The sequence below is a fragment of the Delphinapterus leucas genome, chromosome 12, assembly GCF_059928025.1.
Source record: "Delphinapterus leucas isolate spDelLeu-1000000601 "Yukka" chromosome 12, BTC_Dleu_Yukka2, whole genome shotgun sequence".
NCBI lineage: Eukaryota > Metazoa > Chordata > Mammalia > Artiodactyla > Monodontidae > Delphinapterus > Delphinapterus leucas.
This window is the reverse complement of record NC_143140.1, coordinates 70,943,293-70,968,380: the sequence shown is the minus strand read 5'-3', so window position 1 is coordinate 70,968,380 and position 25,088 is coordinate 70,943,293. Positions and strand designations below refer to the sequence as shown.

The 25,088-nt window shown below is 43.7% G+C and overlaps 1 long non-coding RNA gene across 5 annotated transcripts in view; it reads left to right on the top strand.

Moving 5' to 3' along the window:
- The window catches only part of LOC149747896 (uncharacterized), a 91,903-nt gene that overhangs the window by 17,482 nt on the left and 49,333 nt on the right, over window positions 1-25,088 (top strand). For 4 of the 5 annotated variants that reach the window (XR_016395224.1, XR_016395222.1, XR_016395223.1 and 1 more), the window contains exons 3-4: window positions 1,691-9,397; window positions 9,480-9,522. This is a non-coding gene — a long non-coding RNA (uncharacterized LOC149747896). The remainder of the gene's footprint in view (window positions 1-1,690; window positions 9,398-9,479; window positions 9,523-25,088) is intronic. The other variant, XR_016395225.1, reaches the window with a different exon arrangement.

Genomic DNA, 25,088 nt, shown 5'->3' with positions numbered 1-25,088 from the left:
CCGCTAGCCTTCAAAGTCTGATTCTCTAGGAATTCCTCCTCCCATTGCCAGGCCCCCAGGTTCAGAAGCCTTACCTGGGGCTCAGAACCTTCACTCCACTGGGTGGACTTCTGTGGTATAAGTGTTCTCCAGTCTGTGAGTCACCCACCGAGCAGTTATGGGATTTGATCTTACTGTGATTGCGCCCCTCCTACTGTCTCATTGTGCCTTCTCCTTTGTCTTTGGATGTGGGGTGTCTTTTTTGGTGAGTTCCAGTGTCTTCCTGTTGATGACTGTCCAGCAGCTAGTTGTGATTCTGGTGTTCTCACAAGAGGGAGTGAGAGCACGTCCTTCTACTCTGCCATTGTGGTTCAGGGACAGTCTCTAGGAAATTCTTGACCTCCTTTCTTGACAGAAAGTGGGACTCACCACTATCTATGACATAACAGTGTCATCATCTTCTACTTTATTATGCATTAGAGACATTAAATATGATTTTCCAATATGATAGAAAAATCAGTATTTTGGTTTACTAAATATACCAATTAATAAAAATTTATCATGTTAAACGCATGGTATACCAATTTTCAAAGAATCAGGACATATCAAATATAATTGATGGTATATTAAGTGTAATGGAATCTTTTCTTGATGACTAGAAGTCACCTTTGCATCGTTACTGCCTTGGTAATCACTGTGAACATTAAAATACAAGTCTAGAAGATGTACTGAAGGCTCAGTTAGTAGTGATAATTTGAGATCTTGTGATTGAGCTATTATAGAAAAGAGTGTCAATAAGGATATTTATAAGAATTATTATTATATTAACTATAATTTTTACTAGAAGTCTAAACTGGAGAAATATTTAAAATGGGAAAGATAAATGAGAAAGATATTTCTCACTCCTCCCTAATGTAATTATGTATATGTTAGTTTGAAGATGTATCTAAATTCAATGATAAATGCCCAGTCCTGGGAAGATGGAGGGCAACAATTTTTTTTTCTTTAAAAAGAAGGACATTCCGTACAACTGAGCAATGGCACATCTTAGTATTTATCCAAATGAGTTGTAAGTTTATGTCCACACAAAAACCTGCACCTGGTGTCTACAGCCGCTTTGTTCATGATTGCCAAAATTTGGAAGCAACCAAGATGTCCTTCAATTGGTGAATGAATAAATAAACTGTGGTATATCAAGCAATGGACCATTCTTCAGTGCTAAAAAGAAATGAGCTATCAAGCCATGAAAAGATATGGAGGAACCTTAATTGTATATTACTAAGTGAAAGAAGCCAATCTGAAAGGGCTACATGCTGTATGATTCCAACTGTATGACATCCTGTAAATAACAAAACTAAGGAAACAGTAAAAAAAAAATTAAAAAAAATAGTCCCCCAAAGTGTGGGGAAGGGAGGGATGAGCAGAGGGATGAACAGGCAGAGCACAGAGGACTTTTAGGGCAGTAAAGTTACTCTATTTGATACCATAATGATGGATACATGTCATTATACACTTGTCAAAACCCATAGAATGTACAACATCAAGTCCCGACAAAACCTATTCTCAAAGTCATGTTCACGTTGCAATTATGACCAGCTTATTTGTGAAACAAAAATTGGGGTCCTTTATCTGACAAATATGGGCACAATGGGAGAACATATTTGAAATCTGTGCTACTTATATGAATCCTTGACCTGAACTAAAATGTAAGCTGGATTTTTCCAGGAGAGACTACCTTCACTGAAAACAATGCATACTCAGAATTTCTGGCATCAGCAACTGCTACCTACGTAAAGCTGGATCTCCCTAGATTGGCAACTTACCCATTGCAGTCATTTCAGGATCCTTTAACATTCTCGGTTACCAGCTCCGTTTTGAAAGCTATTTAAAATTCTGTGTGCAAAGTCATTCTCAAGGAATGTCTATTTTCCTCCCGTCTTTTCACTGACTTGTTTCTTCTCTTGTTTTGGATATTCAATGCTTGGAAATCAATTTGCAACTAAGAAGACACTTGGGCACAGGAATTAAATTGTGTAAGTGTTTGAACACTCGTTCATTTATTCATTCATATAGTAAAGATTTCCTGAGCACCGTCATGGACCCTGCAGAGTTCCAGGTACTGGGGACTAAACAATGAATAAAGCAACTCAAGTCCCTCCCCATCTAGGTCTGACATTCTAGTGGAGAAGAGTGACCATAAGCAAATAATCAAGTATATAGTATGTCTGATGGTGACAAGTGCTGTGCAGAAAAATAAAGCAGGAGGAAGCGAATCAGAGGTGTCAGGGGCTGAGCACAGATCTTAAGAGGTGAGGGAGCCTCTACGTTTGTTTTGAGAAAGGAGACTCTGGAGGAGTGAGCAGCCGGAATGAAAACAGAGGCAGGAACCTGCCTGGTGTGTTTGAGGAACAGCACGGGCTGCAGGAGAGTGAAGAAGAGGAGGTGAGGTCGGAGAGTAAAGTGGGGACAGGTCATGCAGGGGCTATAGGCCACCCAAAGCCTTTGACTTTTACTCAGAATAATAAGGGAGCCACTGCAAGTCTCTGAACACAGATGTGACACGTTGGGACTTACGTTTTTAAAGGATCATTAAAGGATCATCTTATGCGGAGAAGAGATGGGGGAGGACAAGAAACAGGATCTGCTAGGACCAGGTGAAGTTGTCTTTGATTCATGACTCAAAACACTGTATTCTAAACTCAAACCTCAGTGGCGTCTTGCTTCTCAAGATAACTGTCCTGTTCTGTAAACAGGTCGTCCGCTGGTTGGTTGGTGCCTACCCTCCTCTCCTCACCTCACAGGCATCCCCTACTGGCCGCAATCAGAACTGAAGGGCTCTGGCATGCTGATTTCAGAGCCCAGGTTCCCTGCACCAAGCCACCTGTCTTACAGTGTCATAGGCTGGGATCCTTATTTTAGAGGCATGAACAAATAACCATATTCACAGGGCTTCCCTGGTGAATTCCCTTTTTGAGTCTGGTTGGGCTGTACTGGTAGGTTCCCCAATCACAGAAGGGTGTCAAGGAGAGAGGAGTCACAGAGAGAACAGTCTCAGAGAAGTGAGCTGAGGGGCCATGTAGATTGTGACATGCCTGGTCCTGGCTGAGAAGGTGAGAGAGCCCTGGAGAAAGACCTGGGAGAGATAATGTGAGGAGTGCCAAGTGCACACTTAATCAGGAGCCTCACTGCCTTGCTTTGTGTGTGTTGGGGGGTATGTGGGTGTGTGAAATGAGCTCAAAGTCCTGTCTAGAATTTCCTGCAGTCTGGAGGAAGCTGTGTGGCGTCTGATGGACAGCCCCTCTGTTGCTCCCATTGCTAAGTGGCAAGGTCAGTGATGGTCACTGTCTGAAATACTAATTGATGTTTCTTAGCAACACTGTAACTTTATAGAGCTCTGCAGAGAAGCTTCACAATGCTTAGTGAGAGAAACTGAAGGCTCTGTTGTGAACGTGTAACCTTTTAAACAGCTGTCTCTGAGCTTTGTCCATAGCACAAGGCCCTCCAGGATAAAAATGTTCAATAAATCTTAGTCAAGTGTCTTGCAATTATATTCTAACAGATTGAATTTGTCATATGTGTTTATGTGACTATTCAAGGAAACAAACTGATGAACTTCTAATCACTTTTTCTCTATAGGTAAACTAATACATGGCTTACAGAATTGAATTATTCCAGATAGGTATTTAAATATAGAGTCCCAAGTAACTTAAATGTTTGAGACATGACAAGAGTATAATGTTCACAGTAAAACCAAAAACTCAGGGATATTCAGGTTCTTACCCTGACTCCTTTATTATCTAACTGTACATTCTAAGACACTTATGTTTGAGATAACATAATATTTATTGGGTGTTTACCATGAGCCAGGCACTGTTCTAAGTTTTTCACATTTATTAACCCATTTAATCCTCACAACAGCCCTATGAGTTGGATGCCATTATTATTCCCACTCTACAGATGAGGAAAGCAAAGGACAGAAAGATGAAGTGACTTGTTCAGAGATACATGTGTGTCGTGCATCCCTGAGCCCCCCCCCCCCAGGGTGAGTGATTTGCTAGGACGACTTACAGGACTCAGCATGCAGTCATCCTCATGGTTGTGATTTATTACAGTGAAAAGATACCAAGCAAAATGAGCAAAGGGAAAAGGCACATGGGACAAAGTTGAGGGGAAACCAGGCACAAGCTTCCAAGAGTCCTCTCCCGGTACAGTCACCCAGGATGCACTTAATTTCCCCAGAAATGAGTGGCGACAACACATGTGAAAAGTGACTCCCAGGGAAGCTTATTAGTGACTCAATGCCTGGGGTTTTTATTGGAGGCTGGCCACACAGGCAACCTCTGCCCAGCATGTATCAAAATTCCAGACTCCCAGAAGGCAAGCAGGTTTTCAGCATGAATCGTATCGTTTGCCCAGTTCAGACACAGGGAGTTACTCTTATCAATTTGGGAAGTGGAGTGAATGCTCTTGAAAACCAAGTTCCCGGATGCCAACCAAAGACCAGCCTTGCATGGAGGCCTTTTTAAGACCAGCAGTCACACTTGATATGTCAATGCTTTTCCGCACATGCATCTGCTAAGCAGAAGAGCTACGCTTCCATCACAAGTAGATTCCGGAGGCCGAATGCTGAACCACTGTGATCTATGGGTTATCACAGATGTCCAGCAGATAGATTCAGGATCCTAGAATTCAGGGGAGAGGTCTGGTTAGAGATGTCGTTATGGGAGTTGCTGGCCTGTAGTGACATTGAAAACTAAGTTCACTTAGGAGGGGAATGTAGTTTGAGCAACAAAAAGGTCAGAGGACTGTACCCTGGGGCCCTCCAACATCCAGAGATCAGGTGAGGGTGAAGTTCAGTGGACGTTTAGAAGAGGCCAATGGATTCAGAGGAAAACCACGAGGAAGTCACGCCCTACAAGACAAATGAAGTTAGTGTTTCAGGAAGGCAGAGAGGAACAATAGATACTGCCGATGGACCAGACAAAAAGAGTGTGGAGTGACCATTGAGCATGACCACATGCAGGTTGCTGACTTTGACCAGAACCGTTGCAGTGGAATGTCAGGCAGAAGCCCAGTTGGAGTGGGTTCCAGAAAGCATGGGAAGAGAGGAAGTGGAGATCACAAAGGATTAAAAACTCTTTAAGGCATTTTGCTATAAAAGAAAGAGGACGAATAGGAAAATAGCTATAGAGGAAAGTGGATTTCAAAAGATGTGGTGTGTAACGTGGGAGCTATTACAACACGATGAGACTGGTCCAGTAGAGGAGGGCAATGAATGATGCATGAGATCCAGGGGATAATGTTGTCTTTGAGTAGATGAAAAGGGATGGGACACAGTGTACAAATCGGTCTTAGATTAGATCATGGGCTGTTTAGCCAGAGTTACAGGAGGGAAGGCAAATTCTTTTTACAGAGGCAGGTGGGGCGGGTGGGTGAACGTGGAGGTGGCAGGGGATAGGATTTTTCTTCTGGTTGCTTCAACTTTCATCACGAAGTGGGAAGGAAATGTTTAGCTGAGAGTCAGGAAGCGGGGGGATGTGATGGGAAGTTGGAGACGAGGAGGTGCCTGACAGTCATCTACGAGGTCACAGGAGTGAGCTGCCTGGGGAAGTACGGCAGAACTGCTGGGGCTACTGTGGGCCTAGGAGAATCTTAGACATTTGCTGCCATGAGCTTAAAATAAGACCGGCTGCCGTGGTGGGGTGGGTTTTCCAGCCATGCGCAGTGGTAGGGTAGTGATAGAGGGTTGGACTTAACCAGGATGGGGTTTGGCCAGGCAAGTGTAAGAAAGAGCAGAAGCGGTGTGGGCATGGAGGGTGGATGCGGCGGAGTTTATCTACAGACAGAGGCAGAGGGCTGTGGGACCCAGTGCTCACTCTTCCCTGCAGGTTGGGACTGGAGGGCCTCAAAAGTCATTTCCCTTAAAGGTACAGTGTATGGTGCAATAAACACGGAAAGAGTGCAAGACTAATCTCTGAAATAAAGTCTAGTGCTTTTGCTGACTGTGACTCACCTTTGAACTAGTTGCCCAGGTTGGTAATCACTAATCCACCGAGAACCAGTGACAGGTGGCTATAACTTTCTCAGATGTCACTGTCCTTGGGGCCTTGAAACAAGCACGCTCTCTATGAGCCTGGCCCTCACCCTTTACAGTCAGTACACACCATTCACAGAGCCAGCCCGGAAGCACCAGTCCCCCACATTTTTGGGAAACAGGTTTCAACTGGTTGATTAGTTGTTCCCACCCAGGTGTGAGGCCCGGTTCCTCCCTCTCCAGCCCTGAACCTGTCAGAGGACTTTGTCCGGTTCTCTACTTCTTAGTCAGCTTATGGCCTCTTGTCAAGCACACACCTCTGGGGTCTTTCGATTTGTTCTTCCTTTACTGCAGGCTGCGGTGACTCAGCCTGCTTTCCGGGACCCTTCCTGTTCCCTGAGGGCCGGGCCCGCTACCCCCTCCCCTGCCCCCTCCCCCTCCTTACTCATCTCTGAAGATAAGTCCCCAGGCCCTTTGGATTTTAAAAGATTTATTGCATATCACCAATATATAAGACAACAAATAGATCACAGATAACTAAAATTGGCATAATACAGAGTTTCTAGAATCCCAACACAGTTGGTATAACTATGGTTCAATGTATGGTGTGGGCTCTGGTCTGGGAGAGTGACTTAGAAAACCATCAAGTCTTCCCTCCTGTGTCTCTCCTTTACTCTCACATGACTACCATGCTCACAGCACTTCTGACGCTTTTCTTCACCAAATGTTTGTGGGGTTTTCCCCCACTGAGTGATTTTCTGTGACACCGGGTGGGTGTCCTACAACGTAACTCAATTCTGACACTATCTACCTGGAGTCGGCATCAGATCCCACAGGGTAAGGGCGCAGTCCCAAGAGCCTGCCCCTCTCCCACATCAGATGCCAAATGCAAGCAGAAAGAAGGTCCCCAGGTTACCTACAACCTCTGTCAGACGTGGCTACATACATGATCTTCTCCCCCTCGGATTCGATTATTTGCTAGAGGAGCTCAGAGCACTCAGAGAAACACTTAACTTACGTTTACTAGTTTATTAAAGGATACAGATGAACAGCCCGATAAAGAGATACCCAGGGTGAGTTCTGGAAGGGTCCTGGATGCAGGAGCTTCGTCCCTGTGGAGTTAGGATGCATCACCAGCCTGGTACAGGGATGTGTTCACCCATCTGGAAGTTCTCTGAACCCCCTACTATTGGGATTTTATGGAGGCTTCATCACATAGGCATGATGGATCCTGAAGTCCATTTCCAGCCCCTCTCCTCTCTCTAGAGTGGTGGGGGTTGGGGGAATGAGGCTGAAAGTTCCAAGCATCTAATCATGACTTGGTCTTTCTGGTGACCAGCCCCATCCAGGAGCCCAACCACAGTCGCCTCATTAGAACAAAAGCTGCTCCTGATTCTCTATCACTGAGGAATTCACAGGGGTTTCAGGAGCTCTGTGTCAGGAACCAGGACAAAGCCCAAATATCTATTTCTTATTATATAATAAAATCACACTATCACAGCTGGGGGGCGGAAACTTCTGCCTTTAGCTAGTTCCCAAGGCTGAATTCCCCATCAACAATAGGAATGTCTTCCGTCTCCCCAGTATCTCCTAAGAGCCCCTCCTTCCAACTCTGAGGGCTGACGCACCCCCTCCCTGGAGATCGAGATTGGCACTGCTGAGGACCTCAGTCATCAGAGCTCATTTCCCCACAGGCCCCCTTGCTTAACTTCTCTGAACCTAAACTTCCTCATTTTGAATTAGGGAGAGTAACAGATGATTTATAGAGTGGGCATGAAAGCTGGAAACATAAAGGTTAGTTTTCTTTCCCTTTTCCTTTCTTCAGAGCACACGAAGATCACTCTAAACGGCCTTCCCCAAACCACAAAGTCATAGAGTTGGACATTTAAAGCTTCTGAACAAAGAGAACCACAGAACTCAGGGTAAACTCCCAAAGCACAGGGAGAAAGTGGATGCTTTCACTAAGGGAAGCATCAGTGACCAGACTCACACTCATCCCCCAAACCCTTATCGCATCCGATGTTTATGCCAAAGGGATCATCCATCTCTCCATCTCTCTTCCCAGAGAATCCTTGGAATTGTTTGTCAGATTAATGGTATTCTGATTCCAGGGCTGCCTTTAGACAAGCCAGAGGGTCACCCCAGCTTGCCGGGCCTGTTTCTTATCTGGAAACCATGGCAGGGGCCCTATAGTCTTCCTCACTCTAAAATCCTATCTTATCTGTTGCTGAGAAGCATGTTCAGAGGCAGGTTAAATCAATATTTCTGAGCATTCACTATGTAGCAAGGAAAATGCACCAGAGCCCCTACCCTCTTGTAAAAGGAAAAATAGAGATGAAAAAATGAATTATCAGCAAGAGGTTTGTTACAAAAGGAGAAGTACAGGTGCATGTAGACAGGGAAACCCACCTAGTGAGAGAACGCACAGTGCTTGAATCAGAAGAAGGTAAATACAGATGGAACACAGGGGACTGGGGAAGTGGACAGGGAATCAGATCTGCATTGGGGATTTCAGACTTTAATCTGAGGACAAGGGGGACGAATGAAGGACATTAAGGATAATTATATGATCAGATAAGAATTTTAAAGAGATACAGTGTGGCTGTAGTATGGAGACCATGTGCATGTGTGTGTGTGTGTGTGTGTGTGTGTGTGTGTGTGTGTGATGGGTGTGGGGAGGCTGGGGAAAGAGATGAGTGAATTTCATTTTGGATCTGCTCAGTTTGAGGTCCTAGCAACACCTGAGGGACCCAGACTCCTTAGAGCTTTCATTAAATATCAACTTTGTATTTTGTGTAGCAACTTTGTCTATTGCTACAACAAGGCAACAGACATTTGTATTGTTTCATTGAACAAATTCTATTTTGACCTTTAAAAATCTCTCCCTAACTTTTTTGTGTTGTTTTCTGCCTGTCCCAAAGTATTTGACTTCGGGTTACTTATCTGGGTTAACATCAATGTTATGACTTTAGGCAATTCCCCTATGTTAACATTGTAGATCTTGAATCTACATGGATGACTTGAGACAAAAGAATTCTGAATGCTCAAAACCTGAGAAGTTCCTTCTAAAGTGCTAAAATGTGCCACAGGCCTATGTAAAGTGTTTCTTCTTCTATACTCAAGGGTTTTCAAGACTCAATTTGGTAACAATGTTTGCCTCCTTTCCTGGGAGAAATCACAGGTTCTTGGAGGAGGGAGGATCGTAGGGCTTGAGGGGGCCTTAGCTTTGGGCCCTGGATCTTAAATCATAAGGTGAGATGACATTGATTCTTAGTTAACTAGGGTTGTGCATTTTCAGGTATTTCAATAATTCAGAACTCTGCGTTTGACTGGCTGAATATCTCAATTCACCACAAGATGGCAGCACGAAGTTAATTTTTAAAAGTAGGTGACTTTCTAGAGCTCGCATAGAAAGAGGACTTCGAAAGGAAACCATAACTGAGAACTTTTCTTCTTGTTCCTATAGCTGGAAAGAAAGGAAGAAAGAAACATGGAAGGAAGTAACACAGGTAAAAAGAAAAGAAAGTGGGGTGCAGGAGGGAGAGGCGGCAATGAAAAAGCAAAGTAAAAGAACGGAGAAAAAACATTTCACAAACATTCAGCTAGATTACATTTAACGAAAGAAAAGAACCAAGCCACCGATGTAGGAAATTTCCGAGAGAGGAAACCAGTGTTATAACCACATTTACTCACAGCCTCGATGTGTGAGTATAAGATAGACGTTTGACCTTCTTATAAAAGCAGTTGTGTCTTTGGGAAACTATGAGAATGAGTTTACATTTACAAAGTGTTCTGGTCCAGTTAAGTCAGTCTTACATTAGCATAAAGATCAGCTTGGATTCAAGACTTATTTTATCTAGTACCCTTCATAGAGGTCTTACACGTTGGTTTCCATGTTTAATTGTGTGGGGAAATAGGATACATTATTCAAGAAGAGAATAATTAGACACATACTGGCAGCAATGCCTTGATATGTTGGAAATAGAAGGGGTGCCACCAGTTCAGTGGTCCTGGAAGCCCCTGAGCTGAGAAGAATTCTTTCAGCATTGGCTCTTTGATTCTCCATTGACCACCCACCACTTACTTGACCTACTGTCGTTGATCTCTTCTGGCTACTTGCTCTGTCCCCTGTCTCATGAATTTGGAATAGCAGAAAGTTCAAGAAAGGGAGAGATCTTAAGAATGGTGATTGCTTCGTCTTGAGACTGAGGCTTTTTAACCTTGGCACTAAAGACATTTGGGGCCAGACAATTCTTTTTCTCGTGGGGAGGTGGTGAAGGGCTGTCCTTCCCATGGTAGGATATTTAGCAGCATCTTTGGCACATACCACCAAATGCCTGGAACACCTCCACCCCAAGCTGTGACATCCAAATTGTCTCCAGACGTTGCCAAGGGTCTCCTAGGGAACAAACTTATCTCCACCTCCCCATTTGAGTGCCACTGCTTTAGATAAACTTTAACTAACTGAAGAAAATCCTGAAAGTTTTGTTTATCTTGCTGTCCTGTTCATGGGCAAAACTCATATCGAGTCCACAGAGAAATGTGTGTTTTTCAAATGTGTTTTCCAAGTATGAAATTGGACATAAATGCCTTTGTTAGAGTCAGAGTAATGTTCTCTATATGAAACAAATCAACAAATATTTATTATGAATGTTTTGTTGAGCAAGGACCTATGCCAGGCACTGTAGGGCATACAAAGCAGTAAAAGAATTTTTATAGAAATGAAAACAATTAATGCTGGTCGAATCCTTACTATGTGCCAGACACTTTTTCTGTCCATTGTGAATATGCGTCTTCTATTCATCTCCTTTCAACTTTGCAAGCTCTCTATGAAGAAATATTATTTGCATTTTATAGGTGAAGAAACTGAGGTTGAGAAAAGTTCAGTCACTAGCTCAATGCCACGTTAATGGTAGGTGACAAAGGCCAGTCTTCCTAACACCAAGGACTGTGTATGCTCTAGTCCCAAACACCAACCCTTGAGGAGATTACAGTCTGGTTAGGGGAACAATGCATGTACACAGGAAAGGTGTCTAATGTCATAACGTCTAATGTCATATCTATTCCAAAAAAATTACAGGACGCATTGCTATAGACTAGAGTGATCTGAGAAATAGAGTGTGATGGGTCTTGATCTGTGTGTCCTTAAAGAATAGAAGATTAGAGAGATGGATTAGAAAGATGGGCAAGTGTAGGTTCCATTCTATAAAAGGGCAATCTTCTGAGAAGCGATAAAACTGTGTAAGGGTGTTGAGAGCATAGGGTACAGATGGCTAAATGGAATGGAAGATCTGTGCTGAGAAGGAGAGGTAATACGGGTTGGAAAGGGTGGCTGGCAACAAATGACAGAGGGCCTTGAATATAATCCAGAAATAATAAACTGGCAGGCCAAAATAATAACTTTGGTTCAGTTCAGAGTTCTGAAAATTGAGAAATTTGGGAAAAGCTGGATTTCTAACATTCTTGAATGTGGTGACTTTGAGTCTACATTCCTGTATCTCAACACTTTGCTGAAGCCAAGGAGGGGTCACTGTCTTTAATGGGCTCTGGGCTCTCCAGTTCAGCAAAACCCACACCACGCCCTAATCTATTACCCTCCTCTTGCTTCACTTAATTATCTGCCTAGCCCCTCTAAGGAGTGGAATTTGCACCTAAATTTAGAAAAGGGTGTTCTCAAAATTTAATCTGATAAAACCAATGAAAATGGACTTTTTCTTCTAACAGTCCACTAGAAATGGGAGACAAGAGCTAACCCTCCATTCGACATCTTTCCATATATCCAAGGACTATTATTAAAGTGTCCTTTCCTTCCTGTCTTCCCCGCTGTGATCACCCCTAGTTGTGTAGCTTTCTCCAGGAGCTGTGCACTATAAACCTTCCACCGTTGTCGCTGTTCAGTGCTGGAGTTGATGTGGACTTTCACATCTTTGTAAACTGTGAGCACCACGCTGTGTACCCCAGCACTGATGCCACTTCTTCTACTTGTGCCTGGTCTGTGACAACTCAACCCCGCAACTGATATTCCCACTATGCTCCAGGCACTGTGTTAATGAACGTCGACTATCACTAACAGACAAAGAGCAGGAGGATTTATATCCTAGTGGCAGAGATAGACAGTAAGCAATGAACAGAAAACATAAGTAAATTATATGTGTTTGAAAACGATATCTGCTAAGGAAAAAAACCAATAGAGTGGAGTTAGGGGGCTGGCAATGCGGATTGCAATTTTCAGTAGAGTGTTCAGCGTAGGCCTCTTTGAGAAGGTGGCATTTAAACAAAGACTTGAAAGAGGTTGCTGTGGGAAATGACCTTAATGCCGTAGGAACATCCAAGTACCAGTCAAGCTCTTCTGTTATGGAACAGAAAGGCTCACAGGCCAAACTAAGATACTCAAATCATGCAGATTATTGAATCAACCTAACACATAACACATGGAGAGTAGCAAGAGGAAAGAGATGGTATAGGTTAACATATGTAGGATGTTGTATAGCAGGTAGAAGGCTCACACTAGATGAATCCTGAGTTGTGCAACGTTAATATATTCTCTCTCTCTCTCTCACATACACACATACACACACACAAACACCAGCCTTCTCGCTGATAGTAAAGTTATAGGACCAGACTTGAACTTAACCCAGAAGCTCAGCAGAGAGAAGATGCCTGGGGGCCAACACACGCTTGCTCTATCAGAGAGACTCAAGGCCAAGCACTCTTGGTCTAAAGCTGTAGCTCATATAATAAGCCTGTTGAACAGCCATGAGCTTTTCCTGGTTCTCTTGGGCGGAAAACACGTGGAGTCAGAGTGGGGTCCATGATGCCTATTCCCAGGGGGTGGTCAATTTGAGATAACACAGCTGTCAGCCTGGAGGTGGCACGATCAGGACCTACTGCTTAGTCATTCCATCCCTTTCTTTATAGAAATAACACCCTTGATGATTCCATGCTTTGAAAGTCATATATTTCACTCATTACGTCTAGCTTTAGCATATCTCATGGGATATTTACTTAGCGTATTTAACATATCTTAGGAGTTTTATCCATCCCACTGTTTTTCCCATCTTTGAGAGCAGAACTGTATATTCTCAAATGTAGTAATCACACGTTACGGAAGTGAAGGAGTTGGCCAGGAGGACACCAAAGGGAAGAACAGCCTGGGGAGAGTAGTGGTGAAGGGGAGCTGTGCCTGGTGTGTTTCTGGAACGGCAGGAACAGCGTGGCTGGGGTGGGGTGAGTGGGTGAGTGGACGTGCGCAGGATAGGAGGGCAGACTTTGCTGGGCCTGATGCCCACTGTGAGAACTTTGTCTGAAATACTAACACAGACCCATCCTTCGCCGAATTACACCGTCGGCTCTATTTTTCCATCCTCTAGGAATTACCCTTTACTCACACAGAGCGGGGAAAGCACTGCAGTGCAGTGTCATGGAAGCCGGAGAGAGCTTCCGAAAGAGGTCAACTGTGGCAGCCGTCACTGAAAGGGCTTTGATACACGATAGATTCTGGGGGATGATGAGGAAAAGGTGGAAGAAAAGGCCATTTGAATTAGCAGTAAAGATGTCAGCAGTGACCTTCAGGGACAGGTTTCAGTGAAGCAGCCAGGCCAGACGCTGAGTGTAGTATCACAGAGGAAACTGCGGGGAGGAAATGGATGTGCTGCTTCCGAGGGCCTGGTGACCTTTGTGCCTCACGGTTGTGGATGTGAGAAAGCACTCCCCTCTCCTCTGTGGACTGTGGCCCAGCCTTCGAGCACTTCCCAGCAGAGCCCCACAAACCCAGTTCCCATGTATTAGGGTGCTGATTAAAATGTTTCCAGCAAAATCTACCAGATTCTTTGAAAGGCCTTTGAGGTTGCTCACTCAAGTAAATCCTTCTACTTACTATTTTGTTTGTATATGTGTGGAAGGAAAGATGAGATTAATAATCCTCTCTGCTAATTGATCATTTCTAGTACTTAAGAATCTGTCATTCTGGTTCCAAAGTTTATCTGCACTTCTATCCCTGCATGCATCCCTCCATCCATTTGTCCTCTTCTTTTTTTTTTTTTAAATTTATTTTCTTTACTGTTATTTATTTATGTATTTATTTATTTTTTGCTGTAAGCGGGCCTCTCACTGTTGTCGCCTCTCCCGTTGCGGAGCACAGGCTCCAGACGCGCAGGCTCAGCGGCCATGGCTCACGGGCCCAGCCGCTCCGCGGCATGTGGGATCTTCCCGGACCGGGGCACGAACCCGTGTCCCCTGCACCGGCAGGCGGACTCTCAACCACTGCGCCACCAGGGAAGCCCCCTCGTCCTCTTCTTGATAGCTATCTCCATGAAAGACAGGCTTTCCTTATCTACAAATTCACTTTGTCCACCTGACTCTGGACTCCAGTCCTTCCCACCCCACAAAACCCTTCTCTCGCCCTCCTCACTCTCCCCAGACACCTTGCAGACCAGTGAATCCCTTTTTATTTCTGATCTCTAATCTCTCCCTTTCTTGAATAAACCCAAATTGTTTCTATCTTCAAAAATAACACCTCTCCCCATCCCTGTCCATCTGCTGTTATCACCCTAGGTCTCTTGTTTGCTGAGAACCAAGTCCCTTGAATGCCACATCTGCACAGCCTTGTATCTGTCTCTGTCTCTCCACTGAAAGTGATGTCCCTAAGGCCCTGACGCATCCATGTCACCTCATAACACCCCCACTTATTTATTATATTTGATGTTGTAATTGTCTATTTTCTTTTCTGTCTCACTCAATACACTAAGTTCCCTGCCAGCAAGACGGTTTCATAGTTACCTTTGTGCCCAGCATCTAGAACAATCTATGGCACAGATTAGACATTCAACATCTGTTGAATGAATGAGTGAATGAATGAGTGAGTCCTGTCTGTGACCTCTTTTACACGCAACTCAGTTAACCATGTCCTCCTTTAAAAAAAAAAAAATTCTTCCATTAGTTGCTCAGATAACGTTCTCTTTGGTTTTCATTCTAACCCTCTGTCAGTTGTTTTGTGGCTTCTTATCTTTAAATGATGCAATTTCCTAGAGGTCTGCCTTTGTTCTTCTTTTCTTAGCATTGTTTATTTTACCTGGGCAAGCTCATTAGTAGCCAGCAGCTTTAATTACAACCTTGTCTATGCCTCCAGCCCTGATCTCACTTTGGTCTTCAGACCCATAGACCTAGCTGCCTACTGACCATCTCCATTTAACCATCTCACGGGGACCTCAAGTTTATAAGTTAAAACCCTTAACTCGTAACTCCTAACTCAGTGAATGGTATAGCCATCCACTTAGTCATGGAAGCTAGAGGTATGGGAATTTTCCTAGATATCTCTTTTTCCCTCACCTGTCTCAGTTAATCAGATAGTCGTTTCTTTAGATAAGTTATATAAGATGTATTTGAAATGTGTTTTCTATCTCTCCATTTTTTTGTGTCATAGTCTAGGGGTCATGGGTGAGATATGAGGCTTTTTGGGCAGAAGTAATGAGTTCTGCCCCCTGAGGGAATACATACAGAGCTGTGATCAGAGTCAGGACATTGCAAATGCTAGCTTCCAGGCCTTCTAGCCATTGGTGACACAAAGCTGCTAACCTCCTCCCTGCCAGCAGAGACAAGACATCTGGGAGGGAGCGCTGAAAACTAGGATACAGCCCATGATAATGGCCCCCCTCCCAAGCCTCCCGCTCCCATCCGAGAAACTTCTCTTTCAAACAGTATAAAATAAAATAGAAAAAAAGTGATAAAAAGAAACTAAAAGATATTTAGATTGGGACAATTCCCACCACATATTTCAAAATCACTGGTTAACTTCCCTCTCTCAATTCCACTGCACTGAGCACCCCTCCACAAAGGCTTGACATTTGAGAAGTGGAGTGTGTTGCCTCTTCTCTGCATCATTTTAATATAGGTTCATCAGATATTTGACACCCTGAGGCACTAACCACACTGTAGAAGCATGAGCTAGGACAGTAGAGAGGTGGTAGGGACAGAGCTGGGGACAGCAGGGTGATGGTGGGGGACAGAGATGGCACAGCAGAGAGACGGTGGGGGACAGAGATGGCACAGCAGAGAGACGGTGGGGGACAGAGATGGCACAGCAGAGAGGCGGTGGGGGACAGAGATGGCACAGCAGAGAGACGGTGGGGGACAGAGATGGCACAGCAGAGAGACGGTGGGGGACAGAGATGGCACAGCAGAGAGACGGTGGGGGACAGAGATGGCACAGCAGAGAGACGGTGGGGGACAGAGATGGCACAGCAGAGAGACGGTGGGGGACAGAGATGGCACAGCAGAGAGACGGTGGGGGACAGAGGTGGCACAGCAGAGAGACGGTGGGGGACAGAGATGGCACAGCAGAGAGACGGTGGGGGACAGAGATGGCACAGCAGAGAGACGGTGGGGGACAGAGATGGCACAGCAGAGAGACGGTGGGGGACAGAGATGGCACAGCAGAGAGACGGTGGGGGACAGAGATGGCACAGCAGAGAGACGGTGGGGGACAGAGGTGGCACAGCAGAGAGACGGTGGGGGACAGAGATGGCACAGCAGAGAGACGGTGGGGGACAGAGATGGCACAGCAGAGAGACGGTGGGGGACAGAGATGGCACAGCAGAGAGACGGTGGGGGACAGAGATGGCACAGCAGAGAGACGGTGGGGGACAGAGATGGCACAGCAGAGAGACGGTGGGGGACAGAGATGGCACAGCAGAGAGACGGTGGGGGACAGAGATGGCACAGCAGAGAGACGGTGGGGGACAGAGATGGCACAGCAGAGAGATGGTGGGGGACACAGCTGAACGCAGGGATAGATTCCCTAACTTCCTGGACGTAGAGGGCATCACTAGGTCCTTTAGCTCCACATTATCTGTGACAGCTTAAGTTGCTCATGGTGATATTACTTTATTACTTCTCTCATTCCAGTTCTGGGGAGTGACCTGCGTAGGTGTTGCCACTGAGACACAGGGAGGCGGAAGCTTCAGATAACTTTAGAGAGTTTGGATTTTTATCCTGAAGGCGAAAGGAAAGAACCCAAGGATTTTAAGCAGGGGAATGATCGGATCAGACTTAAGTACAGTTTTAGAAATAATAATATAAATAATAGCCAATATTTATTAGTGCTTATTATATATCAGACATTGTTTCACATGTTTTACATGTGTATCTTACTTAATTTTAAAAGCAGCTCTATGAAGTAAGTACTCTTAATTTTCGTTTTTACAAATACTGAAGCAAAGACCTAGAGGATCATTTGTCCAACTTCTCACAGGTAAGAGGAGTGGAGCTGGGAATCAGTGCCAGGTTCATTGGACTCAAGTCCATTTCAACTGTTACCCAGAGCCCAGAATCATGACAAAGGAAATGCATAAAAAGGTATTGCTAGGGTAGGTTTTCTTTTTCCTTATGTGAATCCCCACCATCCTTCCGAGTCTCATTTTTTTTACCACTTGCCTATGTTGAAACTGCACGTCAGTCATATCCATATACGCCAGGCTCTCTCCTGTCTTTGAGCCTTGGCACATACTGGTCCCTCCCCCACCCTCCCCAGAAAGTTCTTCCCCTCTCCACTATGGTGACCACCCTTACTCCTAGCCCTTCAAGACTTCCTACCCACCACCTCCTCCAGCCAATCCTCTGACTACTCCTCCTCATTCCCTTGCCCAGTCCTGGGGGTTAACATAGGTATCCATCCGCTTACAGCATTGATCTTCAAACATCTTTACTTTGATCCCTTAAAATTATTTGAAAAACTAACTACTCCCATGCATATTTTCAGCTTGACATTCTGAAATTTGTCATCACAAGCTTAAACAGTGGCAAGGGATGTAATTTCTTACATATTGTAAACAATAGATTTTTAAAACATCACTTTTTAAAATCTATCCAATGGAAAACAAGTACCATATCATTTGATATCCATCATCCCCCTCTTTCAGACTATGTTATTTTAAAAACCTAGGTCAGGCCCATCCAACAAGGACACATAAGAGAAATTTTATGTGAACAGAAATAGTTTACTTGCTCACCTATAGGAGAGAAGGAAAGAAAATATGGCCCAGGCTGCGCTTTCAGAGTCTGGAAGCTCCAGGGGCAAAGGAGGTCTCCATCTAGCATAGGTGCACAGATGTGGAAAGATGAACTTATAAAGTATTCTGATGCAGGACAGGCAGGCATGTCCATTCTCTTTGCTCATTCTAGAGCAGTGCATGCTATAAGAATTGGGTAAGATTTTTATAATAAAGTCTTGAATTAATTGGATGAGCATGGCCCACTTTAAAGAAGTGCCTATGTTACTATTTTTTTTCTTTTTTCTTTTTTTTTTATTCTGCCTATGTTATTAAATTGTATTTTTGAGGTGGTGAAAGAGCCTCATTACTTCTCAGTGGTGGCTAAAACCGTCTTTTTCAAGAGGTAGTGTGTGTAGTAGACAGAGAAGGGGCTTTGGAGTCTAAGAGATGTGAATTTGAATTCAAGACTTACCACTTTGCTGCCTGCTGAAACTTGAGCAGATACTTAATTTATCCGAGTTTTGGTTTCCTCATCTCTGGAATGTCCATACCTGGGATTACCACCAAAGCTCAAATTCCCGGAAGAAAGCCCAGCTTGGATTAGGTGTTCTTATGTCTAGAACGCCAAGAGTTGACTGCAGAGGGAAGCTGTCTCCTCTTCCCATCCCAGATCTTGGCTCCCTTCCAGGGCCTGCAACCTCAGGATGGAACATGATGCTGGGGAGAAAAGCATGGGTGAGATAACGATGAAGCTAGTGATCCAGTTGAGGGAGGCTTGGTGAAGTGTCATTAGCATCTGTGTGAGGATGAGTGTTTGCTTCCAGATCTCTTCCCTAGCTGCCCTAACCAGAACAAATGCCCAAGTATTCCTTTAGCAATTATCCTAGACTCATTTTATTTATAGACAGCAGATATACACTGTGAATTGGAAGAGTGCCAAATGGTTCCTTGCCCTAACGTCTCTTCCTTAGCTGACTGTCCCAGTGCCTGAAGTTCCCAGATTGATTAGAATGATTGCTTTGGGCAAGGCATTACATGTCCAAAGGCCCCATTAGAATGCAAAGAGGTAACATCCTCAGACACTAATATGTTAGCAAGGACCAGCTCATCTATCACACTGGCTGGCTTTCAATTAGCTGAGAGCTGGATCCCCAACGAATCGAGTGGCAGGATAAGTACAGTTTGCTGGAAATGAGGGGTGAGGAAACGCTGAGGTTTGAAGTATTAAGCACTTCACAGGTAGATCCAGACCACAGAAGGAAAAAGAGTGAGAGGTGAGAGATGTAAGGGAGGTGAGGAGAAAGGAGGAGAGGCAGGACCTGAAGGAAGACAGACTCTTCGTACTAATGCCTTAAGGTCGGGCAGTGTCTCTGACAAGGCACTCTCTGGTCATAGAAATCTGAGAGATGGTAAACAAAGAAAAATTTTCTATTCCTAAAATTCTTCTCAGATTCTTAATTATGCTCACAGGCCTGTAAATCTTAACCAAAATATCAATAATCATATCAACCATAATATTGATAATAATAGCTAATACCTTTAGAGGACTTGCTTCGTGTCAAGTACTGTAGTTTGTGTTTACATGTGGTAGGTAGTTCACGGAATCCTTACAACCCCACGAGCCGGTGCTGTTCTCATAGATATTGTTCTATAGATAAAGAAGCTGACATTTAGAAGAAGTTAAGAAACTTGGCTAAGAGCACGACCAACAAAGCTGTGGCACTGAATTCTCATTGGAATTCTTGCTTTGACTCCAGCGTAAAATCCTTAACCATTAGAGTGGGGTTATTATGTCTTGCAGGGGGTGAAGTTCTAAAGCAGGGGTTGGTCAACTTTTTTGGGTGAAGGGCCAGATAGTAAATATTTTTGGCTTTGTGAGCCATATGGTGTCTGTCCCAATTACTCAACTCTATTGTTGTACCATGAAAGCAGCCGTAGATGATGTGTTTATATATAGGTGATATATAAACAATAAAACCATACAGGAGAATGGTTTGTTCTAAAGAGACTTGAAAAAGGCAAAAAACAGTATACAGTCACAATAACCCTTCAAATAACAGTAGTTGCTTGTAAGGAGGGAAACTACCTTTAACAATATTGCTGGTCTTATGGAATCACAACAGTAGAGAATTAATGTCTTTGTTTCTCTATTCTCTCTATCTTTTTTTTTTTTTTTTTTTGCGGTATGTGGGCCTCTCACTGTTGTGGCCTCTCCCGTTGCGGAGCACAGGCCCTGGACGCGCAGGCCCAGCGGCCATGGCCCACGAGCCCAGCCGCTCCACGGCATGCGGGATCCTCCCGGACCCGGGCACGAACCCGCGACCCCTGCATCGGCAGGCGGACTCTCAACCACTGTGCCACCAGGGAAGCCCCTCTCTATTCTTTTGATGGTGGAGACCAAGTCTAGTTTGAAATGGAGGAAGAGAAATAGAGGATATAAAGGATTCTCCCACCACTCCTTCCTTTTTTTGTGTGTGAGGTAAGTGTAGTTTAATTCCAGTGAGAAAAAATGCATGTGTGGTGCAGGTCCATCGTTCCCAAACGGCTTAACTCACACTTTGGGGAGGGGACAAAGCATCTTATGGACATAAAGTTCCCTGGAACATTCTTGAGAAAATGCTTGCCTGGGAATGCGTTTCCGCCTTCCCTCTCTGACTAAGGGAAAACTACACTTAGAGCAGGAAGAAAGGGTTTGGGGCTGAAAAATTAGAGTAACTGGCCCTGGAAGCTGCCGACTGGCCAGATATTGTAGGGATGCAACTTGTTGAGTTGTGGATGTGATTTCTTTGGAGGCATATACCATGAATCCCTTGAGACCTAAGGAGAAACATAGTCTTATTTTGATTCAGTATAAAAACTCAACTTGGGTTGACTTCAGGAGAGCCAAGACTGGCCTACAGAGGAAGTATGCATATTTGGAAGAGCTGGGAAAGTGCTTAAGAAAGCTCCTTCATGTATCAAGTATCTCCCAGCTGGAGATTAGGAGGTCACTATTTCAGATTTATTTCTTGCGATTAAATCTGTGCTTCAGCCAAGACTGTTTTCTTCAGTTACAAGTGTCTGTGGAGGGATGAATGAGAGAGGCAGACCTGTGCGATGGCCAAGCACCCAGTTTCAAAATGTCCTATCTGGTCCCATCCAGGCTCTGCCACTTCTTAACAATAATCTGGGAACGTCCCTGTCCTCTAAGTCTAAATGTCTTCATCTGTAAAATGAAGGTAATAGTAATGTCTACTTCTTAAAAATCTAGTAAAGATTATAATGTTGCATAAATAAAGCATTTTGCTCAGTGACTAACTAGCCCACAGTAAGTGCTCAATAAACCTTAGCTATTATGTATGACAGGCTATTATTAACCCTTATTGGCCCTTATCATTAGAGCACATTTAATTTATCAGATTGATTTCCACAGCGATAGCTCCCTAGGAATATTGGACAGGACAGAGGGAGAGAGAGAGAAATCTTCCTTGCTCCATGAGGAAGATACAGGGATAGTGTGTATACAGGTCAGGCAACAGAGGCAAGTTTAGGCATGAGATGTACCTAGATTCCAGTCCTGATTTTGCTACTTGAAGTTCTTGGGATAATGGGAATTTACGTAGTTCTCTGGGCCTCAGGTTCTATTTCCATTAAAAAGTGGAAAGTAATCCTACCATCTTTCTAAAGCACAAGCTGGAATAAGGTAGGGAGAGAATAAATGAGTACATGATAAATAAAAGCTACCTTATGTGGGGCTCAACCCATTGGAGCTCTTCTTCATGGGAAGGCGCTGGGTACCAGGTGGGAGCTGAGCATCCCAGGGAAGAAGACAGCGCAGTGTGGCAGGTGGTCCTTAGAATGGGAGAGAGAAGTGAATCAAGGACAATCCTCACTTCACAATTTTATTCTAAGTCACTGTCAAAGTATTTTGTTACACTGAAGCTTTCTTTTCTTTTTCATCATATCATGGACATATATGGGAGTGATGGCTTTTAATGCTTTGTCTTCAGCTTGCTGCAAACTGAACACAAATCTGATGAAGGAGTGAACACAGCTGGCGTCAGAGGCTGGGAGGTGAAGGCCCTCATCGATTGAGTGGGGACATGGTGGGCAGGAGGAGAGACTGGTGGGGATACAGCGTGAGTGTGTGAGTGTGCAGGGAGGGGGATATTTTGAGATTAAGTGTAATTATCCACCATGACTCTTGCCATAAAGAAAAAAACAGCTGAAAAGTCATGTTGTAAAGTATGGAAACGAAAGAACTGTCTCATTTGCAATGAAAAACCCTCTTGTTTCAAATAACACTCTATTTTTTTCCAAGTTGCTAATACATTTAGACTGTTCAAAATCAAAATGATATAAAAGGTACACACAAAGAAGTCCACTTCACATCTGTCCCTTCCCATCTGTCCTATCCTCTCTCACTTCCCACTCTTTGTACTACTTTTGGTTTGTTGGCTTATTTACCTTTCCAACAGGTCTTTTTACATACGCAGATAGAACAAAATATAGTTACCCATCCTCCTCATTTTATTACACAAAAATGCAGCCCACGTTGTATTGAGTTTTGCATGCTGTTTTCTCTGCTTGACAGGACAGCCCAAATGCCTCTGTACAGCAGTGCAGAAAAGTTGCTCATTATTTTTTTACAGCTGCATAGGACTGATTTTGTAAATATGCCATGTTTTATTTGGGTCCTATCCAAACTCCGTCACAATAAGTAGTCCTGCACGTTTTCATTTACTATGTGTGCAGATGTAACTGTAAGAAAGATGCCCAGGTGTGGGGTTGCCAGGTCTAAGGATCACAGAACCTGTCAGATTCCCCTGCACAGGGCCTGCGCCATTTTTCTCTTCATGGTAAAGTAATGCCATTTTTATTGGTATTTCTCATATTAATTTGTATTCCATTTGGCTATGAATATTTTTCTATGAAATGTCTGTTCATGTGCTTTGCCTGTTTTTCTGTTGGCTTCTTCCTAATCTTCTTTATTCCTGGGAGCTCCTTAGGAGTTCATTATCTATTCAGGAGAACAGTATTAGTCATTTATAGGATTTGCAATTTTTTTCCAGCTTACTATTTCATCATTTACTTTGCTTATGGTGTATTTGTCATGCTAATGGATTTTAAAATACGTATGTAGTTTATCGTCTTTGATTTTATGACATGAATTTTCAGTCATATAAGGGACTTCCCTACTCCAAGGTTAGCAAGGAATTCACTTATGTTGTCTTCTGTGATTTTTAAAAACTTCATTATACTTTTAAATACTTGCTATAATTGAAGGTTTATCCCTATGTATAATGTGAGGTATAGATCCAATTTTATTTTATCTTTTCTTTAGGTGGACAAGTTGTCCCATTAATCTAAAGATCCATCTTTTTTCTATTGATATAGATGTCATCTTTATCATACACTATATTACTGAATGCGTGTCTATTTTTGAAATTTTCTTCAAATCTACGGGTCTTTCTATTTATGTACCAACCAGACATGTAGTTATTAAGACCCTGTGGTGAGTTTTAATATCTGGTAGACTGAATCTCCCACATTCTTTCTTCTTTTAGTTTATCTAGCTATTTAAATTTATTTTTCCACATGAACTTTATGGTGTTATTTGGTGCAGATAATGCCATATTTAGAAGTTAACTTTGGGAGAACTGGCACCTTTTCTTTATTGAGTCTTTCCATCCATGATATCTAAGATATGTCTTTATATACGTTGAAGTTCTAGGGGAGGAAAAACTATTCCCCTCTAACTGCCAGGTTCTTCAGCTGGGGCCCTGCAATGAGACCGACAAAAGACTAACAAGAGAAAAAGCACTTTATTTTTTATTTATTTATTTTTAATATTTGAGGAAGTTCTTGAATTTGTAGGTGGCTGATGTAGTTATAAGATTTCTTCCAATTATTATTATTAGTTTTAAGAAGATGTTGGGGGTAGGAGTTTAGTAATTAATTTATTTATTTTTGCTGTGTTGGGTCTTCGTTTCTGTGCGAGGGCTTTCTCTAGTTGTGGCAAGCGGGGACCACTTTTCATCGTGGTGCACGGGCCTCTCACTATCGTGGCCTCTCTTGTTGTGGAGCACAGGCTCCAGACGCGCAGGCTCAGTAGTAGTCGTGGCTCACAGGCCTAGTTGCTCTGTGGCATGTGGGATCCTCCCAGACCAGGGCTCGAACCCGTGTCCCCTGCATTAGCAGGCAGACTCTCAACCACTGCGCCACCAGGGAAGCCCGAAAAAACGCTTTATTAACACATGCTGTACTCATGAGTGATGAATAACTCAAAGGGGTGGTTAGAACGGGGCTTACATAGTATCTTAGCAAAAGAACAATGCATTTGTTAAGAAGTGACAAGACAAAGGATAAGGGGTTTAGGTTTTTAAGGGCTTGGGAAGGTAGATACATGTGTGAAACCAATGGAAGATGAGGACTAGTTAGTAAGATTTGTTATGTAGATTTCTCTGGGCTGATAAGAGTCTAAAGTTGTCTCTGTAGATTAAGAATTGTCCTGCCCTGGGATTCCCTAGTGGCGCAGTGGTTGAGAGTCCGCCTGCCGATGCAGGGTACACGGGTGCGTGCCCCGGTCTGGGAAGATCCTACATGCCGCGGAGCGGCTGGGCCGGTGAGCCATGGCCGCTGAGCCTGCGCGTCCGGAGCCTGTGCTCCGCAGCGGGAGAGGCCACATCAGTGAGAGGCCCGTGTACCGCAAAAAAAAAAAAAAAAAAAAAAAAAAAGAATTGTCCTGCCTTTCTTGGTAGAGGAAGGGAGGGCAGAAAGGTTTTGTGTGTGTGTGTGTGTGTGTGTGTCTGCTTCTTTTCAATTGCCTTTAGCTCAGAATAATCCTTACATCAGAGTGGCATATTTTAGGGTGGTATGCTCTGAACCCCTGCAAAGTCTATTGTTAGGTTCTTCAGGAGGGCTTTACAATTTTCCTCACATGAAGTTGCACATTTAAAACATCTTTTTCTAGGTATTTTATCTTTTTAGATGCTACTGTAAATATGGTCTTCTTTTCCATCTTATCTTCAGACTAGTTGTCTTAAGAAATTAGGAAGCACCATGAGACGACTATATATTGAAATTAAGTAATTTATAAGGTCAGTCAA